This window comes from Amphiura filiformis, chromosome 5, assembly GCF_039555335.1.
Source record: "Amphiura filiformis chromosome 5, Afil_fr2py, whole genome shotgun sequence".
NCBI classification, from domain to species: Eukaryota; Metazoa; Echinodermata; class Ophiuroidea; order Amphilepidida; family Amphiuridae; genus Amphiura; species Amphiura filiformis.
Genome location: NC_092632.1, coordinates 51,546,542 through 51,554,040, shown reverse-complemented (window position 1 = coordinate 51,554,040; position 7,499 = coordinate 51,546,542).

Sequence of the window (7,499 nt, the reverse complement as noted above, 5' to 3'; positions counted from 1 at the left end):
TCAGTGATGTGTTACTAGAGACTGTTGTGCACTTACGATGGTATAGCATTCCGTGATTTTGTTGTTTAGATCCAAGAAAGTAGCGTATGTGGCACATACGATGGTCTTGCAGCAGATGGAAAAACAAAATTAGCGTGCAAGACTATGGTAAGTGGCACATACGATATTCATTTTATTAATTAAAAATAATTAAGCAATTTTGAAACTTAAGTTTCAAAATTGCTTAATTATTTTTAAAAAACCTGGTTTACAATGCGTGTTTTTATAATGGCCTTCCATAATTCGTCAACATCTCAAATTGGCCAAAAATGTCACTTACGATAGTGTAGCACTCTGCCGACGAACTGTATAATGAATTTGTAGTATTTATGTATATTTAAGTTTTACTTAAAGAAAGTATTTTTCTGTAAAGAAATCAAAGTATCAGACTTATTAGCATTGCAAAAACTGCATTTACTTTGTAAATCAGATGAGTGTCATTTCATTCAGTAATGTTTAGGCAACAAAACTGATTTTGCATTTTTCTCAAAAGATAACTACACACTGATGGTAACCAAAGTTATGTATATTATAGGGGCAAAGAATCCAATTGAAATTTGTTGCCAGAAGAAGAAGAAAGAAAGAAAGATCCGGTAGCATTTAAAGACCTAGCCGGTGTCCCGGCTAGGTAAAGAAGAATCGGATAGAAAAACAGGACCTAGCTCGGTGGGTTGTAAACCCCCCAGCTAGGTAACAACTTGTCAAAATGCAGTATTAAACATGTAGGTACCAATGTATGTTTGTGTAGATCAGAGCGGCTACAAGCTGATGTGCTCATTGTTTTGATTGTGTATTTTGATTGTGTAGGCCTATTATTTCACACACTTTAGTCACTTGAAGTTTTTTTTATATCACGTAGTCTAAGAATGCTTTCGATTTCTGTTCAGTTTCTGTTCATGTTGTATATTTTATTAGAAAGACCTATATTATAAAATGGGTCTGAGTAGGTGGTGTTAGTTTTGAAAAACAGACTGCCAAATGCTGTACTTTTAGAGTTGTTTCTTAAGAACCGCTGTTCTAAATATGACATGTATTGACGACATAGACGCTGGTAGTAAATTCCGATTTTCTTTGCTTTACCTCAGTTGTTCAGCTCAAAATTAACTGGGGCATATCTAACATTAAAAGCTAAATTTTATGGAAAAGAAATACTAATCTATTTTTCATGGAAATGTTATTACATGGCTTTAAGGATACGATTAAATATGCAAGCTATATAGGCCTACTTGTTTCACGGCTGAGTACACGTCTTGTGAATGAAGCGGGGTCTAGCTCAGACAGAATTTGCCAAATAGACAATTATTCTGTGCTCAAACAACACTAGTCACTCACCTCAATAGTGGGTGCAAAAACCACAACAGCCTGGCACCTTCCTCATGCTGCCCACCAGTCTGGTCACACGTTGCTGTGAGATGGCATTCCATTCTTTAAACAGGATTCGTCGCAAGTCATTCAATACGGTTGCATTGGCTACTCTGGTATGCACAACACGACCAAGCTGTTTGTGGTCTGGGCTGATGGCAAGTCATTCCATTCTCTCCAAGCTTCTCCAGTCCCATTACCCTGCCTCTGTGGGGACGAGCGTTGTCATCTTGGAGAATTGCATAAGGTCCAGATTGCGAAGATATGGATTGCTGCACAGTGCATCAGAATAATGGTCATTTTGACACATTCTGTTTGAGACCCACTGCATTCACGCCACAAGACGTGTATTCAGCCATGAAAAATGTGATTGTTTCAAAAGTGGTGTTATTGTAAAGGGGAAAAATAGCTGTTCATTGATATGCAACACGATATGAACATGGCACAAATAGATAAAGAAAACTTTCGAAACTTTTGTTGAGTTCATTATGCTGGATTTTGTGTTTTTTAAGTGTGTGAAATTTAGCTGTGCTCTTGACATGTTAGTCATGATCAGCCACATCCTAGATTTTTCCAAGAGATGTTATTTTTCTTGTTACAGTGTCGTAGCGTGAGTCATCCTATAGGGTGAGGGGCACCGACCATGATGGGGGAGGGGCAACAGAACCGATGGGAAGGGCACAAGCTGTTTATCGACGATTTTCCTACGGGATTTTCTAAAAATGTCAAATCAATTGGGGGCACATGCCCCCTCCCCCGTGCCCCTACTTGCTTTTTAACGAATATTTACAAATCTACCTTTATAGTTTTAAGATATAATTGTATAATTGAATTTGTAGTATTTATATTATGTATATCTTAGTTTTGCTTCAAGTATTTTTCTGTAAAGAAATCAAAAGATCAGACTTATTGCATTTTGCAAAAGCAGCATTTACTTTGTAAATCAAATGAGTGGCATTTCATACAGTAATGTTTAGGCAACAAAACACTGGCACTACCAAGTATTGGTGTCTCACCTGACACTACAGTGTGGGCCAAAAACAACTTTACCCAATTTCAGAGGGTGGTTGCTCGAATTGTAGAAGAGCTATTCATAATATTGTTACATATTCTAAATGTATATATTTCTAAAAGTATGTGATGAAGAAATGAAAGCAAAAGAAGCTAAATTAACAAAATGGTGCTAGTTTTACGTCCGAGGGTCAAAAATCACTTTGTCCACACGTAATTCAATGGTATGTGTCCAATTGCTAAGAGTACGGCATACATATGCGTTAGGCATACATGTAATTGGTAAACACGTTTGGCTTGTCTTTGAAAAGTGATGATTGTTGTACATGCATGAAAGAAATACAATCGATTTTAACCCCCATTTACTTGTCATGTACTCGAACTTCACTCCTGTCATTGACCAACAATTAGCATAAAAACTGCACAATTTAGGTTTATCTGGCGCAATTTTTGAATTTTAAATATGCCTTCGTGCATTTTGTGACTGCGTGGCTTATTTCTAAATAGGTTTGCGAGGTGTCAAGATAAGACAATTCACAACACAAGAGATGACTTTTATGGCAGAGGTATACTTAATTAAGAACAGAAAGCTTTTTGGTAGTGCAGCGTCAATTTCGGATTCGTTTCCCGAACGTAAGATCCCACCAAAACATACCATAACTCTACATACGAACAACTTTCACAACCTCGGAAGTGTGATGGATAGATGCAAAGCACGGAGTGGACGTCCAAGAACTGGCCGTTCAGCTGCAAATATTGCCGCGGTTCAAATGGAACTTGCAGCTAACCCCAGAGTCAGTTGTCGACGCAACAATTTGCCGAACATACCACGGACGCAATAAGTTCAATAACTTCAAACTTTCTTGTAGATAACATTTCATAATGACAAAAAAATCAGGTCTGAGGTTACAATTGCTTTGCGCATAATTATTTGAAGAGAATTGTGTTTATATTTGCAGCATTAAAGCTGCATATCATGACGAATTATCACAGCTTGACATTTAAATTAAATGTTTGATTTTTTTCGATTGTGTTATATAACATTGCTGAACAATTTGTGCGTATACTGAGCATGCTGAGTGGTTCTCAATCTCATTCTTGATCGAACTCGCCATTGCAAGTGATGCGACGCGAAAGCTAGTAGGTCTTCGCGTGGACAAAGTTAATTTTGACTCTTTGATTTAAAACTAGCGTCACGTTTTTAATTTGATACATTTTTGGATAGTTTTTTCACCAAATACAAAGAATCTGTTCTTTACGAATATATGAAAACAATCTGCAGCAGACTTTTCAATTTTGAGATATGAACCTTTTAAATTGGGTAAAGTTCTTTTTGGCCCACACTGTACAGATTCTCTTGGTATAAGAACACAAAAGGAAGAATTTAATACGATTGTCAGATTTTGATCCTATAATATTTTGTGAGTAGTGTAAGTGATATTTTGTTGTTTTAGAAAGTGCTCCATTGATGCTCCAGCTGTAATCATGGTAATTAACTTAAGGAATTGGTTCATACTAATATGTTTATATAAGATACAGATTTAAATTATTGTCTTAGAATTGTTAATACTGTAAATATTGTATAAGTTAACACAGGTTATATTTTTGTGCACAAACCTTGTTTTATTACAATCATTTTGATTAAAAAATTAAACAAAGAACTGTGCCTTTATGTTTTGTGACGTCACACTTTACAAACGCGTGAACATCTAATCGACCCACTGAAATCTATAAACAATAATAATTATTTTACTTATTATTGGTGAAGCGACTCTAATGTGTTGGTGCTGAAGCTCCCGGGTTCAGATTGCGCAAATGGTGAGTCGTTGGGCTATTGGCTTGGAGGTGAAGGGGGGGGGGGGGGGGCAAGGTGGGTAGTCAGATGTTATGGTGATTTGCTGTCGCTAAAACAAGTTGATTCCAAGTATAAATTGAACCTGCGATTGGGATAAACATCCATATCAAAAGGATGCACTTGTTGGATGCTACATGTGCCTCATTTCACATAATAGCTAGGAATAAAAACCAGACTCATTTCAAGTGGAGGTCACTTCAAATCATCGCCAAGTGACATGGTTTAGAAATACAGAGAACATTCCTTAACCATGTCACTTGGCGATGATTTGAAGTGACCTCGCACTTGAGATGAGTCTGGTATTTATTCCTAGCTATTATGTGAAATGAGGCACATGTAGCAGCCGACAGGTGCATCCTTTTGATATGGATGTACACAATTTTTTTAGCATATAATGCCCCATAGAACAATACGGTGGTTTAGCACCATTGTTTTAAGTGTAATCTCCATTTTAAATCATCTGATCATACAACTTTCTTTGATTGGTTTAACAAAACTTGATACAATAGAACATTCACGCAATATTGTAAAACTTGACTGGCATGCCGGTCATGTAATAGATATATGTGACCGTACAGCACGAATGAGCCGTAAATGTCCTCAATTGTATTCTGAGTTACAGTGTAAAATGGGCATGAAGGTCGTATTCATAGGTACCTCAATTTGGTGCTACGTGTACCTCATTTAATGAGATACACGTAGCACCAAATTGAAATAGCTATGAATATGACCTTCATGCCCATTTTACACTGTAACTCAGAATACAATTGAGGACATTTATGGCTCATTCGTGCTGTACGGTCACATATTATAATATCATCCGTATGTACGTAAATTTTTAACAATAATTTCTGAAGCGGAAGTTTTATACCATATCTTATCCTGCATGTCTTATGTTGCATGCGAAAACATCAATAGATAATATAAACAATAGTGGACAGCCTTGCCGGAAATCTTTCTCTACATTAGAACATGTTAAAATTTTAACCGACACGGATTATCAGTTGAACCACGCAATTGTCGGTTAAATTGTTTGCCCTTTTCAACATCCAACCTGTTAATTTTGAGTTGCATTGCTCCAATTTTTGTGATTATGAGAAGAAAATATGATAGTACGTTCTTCCGGTGGTGGTTACCTCTTTTTACCAGGTTCTTGGTCACACTTTCTATAAAAATCCAAACATATCTCGGGCATAGCATTTTAGTGGGGTAAAATATACAAAAATCTCAGTTTTGATGAGAAGAAATGGTGATGACGATGTCGATTTGGTCGTTGGCGACAATCAATCAAATAAATTGACAAATGGAAACATGACATGCATAGGCAGATATATCAGATTAAAATCTCTGAACATACCTGCCTGTGCGGGGACTTGAACCCCAGACCTCTCGCTTGTCGGACGAGCGCTCTTACCACTAAGCTACACAGACTGTTCCTGATAAACAGGACTCAAGTCTGGTACTGTTTTACTCTGGTATATCTGCCTATGCATGTCATGTCTCCATTTGTAAATTCATATTTAATTGTGCTAGTGTGCGATGGGTAATTCTTCTTTCCCTCTATATTGATATATTAAAATAACTATTAACCTATGACTTTAACATCCATATGGATGAGCCACATAAGCCTGAGGTAGCCCGGTTTTCTGATATTTTGTCTTCGTATGGTCTTGAAAACCATGTTACATTCCCTACCCACATATTGGGTCATATGCTTGATCTGGTTATTTCAAGGTCAGATGAGGCATTAATTAGATACTGCTCTGGTGACCTCCGCTATGGCTCAGACCACAATGGGCGCATCCAGATATTTTTGGCTCTCCCCCTAAAGAAGACATGGGAAAATCTTAATCTTTTTTAAGATCTGACCTCGTAAACAATGAGGTCAGATCATAGCCAGCAGTAGTGCATAGAGTATCATGCCTACGGATTTCATCACAGTCTTACCTTAGCACGCTGGTAAGCAGCGTTTGAGATGGTGTTAATCGATAGTCGATAATCAATGATCAATCAGCTATGAATATTTAATTGGATTCTAAAAATAATGATCACGGACTCTCATGTTCAAAGGTGTGTGTGTGTGGGGGGGGGGGTGTATACCCCCCTCGCATGTTGGTGCTCGCAATTGCTAAGGACGGCTTTTTACCCCTAAAGAAGACATGGGAAAACTCAAACTTATTGGGAATTCCATGTCTTCTTTAGGGTAGGTGCCGTTAATTTCTGGAATAGCCCAATATGGTTATCTTCTTGCTTCAACAGCAAAAACCACCTCCCCTTAAGGTTACGTGTACACTACGGAACTATCGTGATCTCAACATGGAAGACTTCAAGTGTGATCTAGAAAAAGAACTTGCTGTTGAAGCTCAACCTGATGCCGATGTGAACATGAAACTGATCAATTTCAATATTGCTTCTACACGTATCCTTAATCAGCATGTTCCATCAAGTACAAGAACACGTAAAATAAGACCCAAGGTTCCCATGGTACTCACAAGAAATAAGTGAAGCCCGTAGCAGCGTAGGGAAACGCGTAAACTTGAAAAAAGGTTTAGGAGAACTAATCTCCAGTGTGATAGGGACAATTTTAACAAACAACGTATGCATGTAAATAAGTTGATTGATAGATCTAAAGCTTGTTACTACAAAGATGCTCTTAAAGATGCTGACACCAAACAGACATTCAGAATACTTGGCAGTGTGCACCAGAATGTTAAAGCTCTTCCTTCATTTGACACTACAGACGTCTTGAGTAACAAGTTTGCTCTTTCTTTCAATGAGAAAGTGATCAAAATCCGATCTGGTATTGATAATAATGTTGTTGTATCTGATCATAAGGATTTGTCTATACGTCATGATATCGCTCAGTATATAGGTGTCAATCTCGAGACCCACATGTCAAGTTTCAAATTGCTCGATGACGGCGAGGTTCGTGAGATTGTGGCCAGTTCTGCAGACAAGACCTGTAATCTTGATTGTGTTCCTACTTGGTTACTAAAAAGCAATATCAGTGTTTAGAATTGCAGATTCATATCAGTGTTGTTTTACCTTATATCGCTGAAATTGTAAATACATCCCTTCAATGTGGTGCTTTCCCAAGTGAGTTGAAACAAGCTATTGTGACGCCTATACTAAAGAAATCTTCTTTAGACTGGAACGACCTTAACAATTATAGGCCTGTCTCAAATGTCAACTATATTGGTAAAGTGATTGAGAAGGCAGCCATATCTCAGAT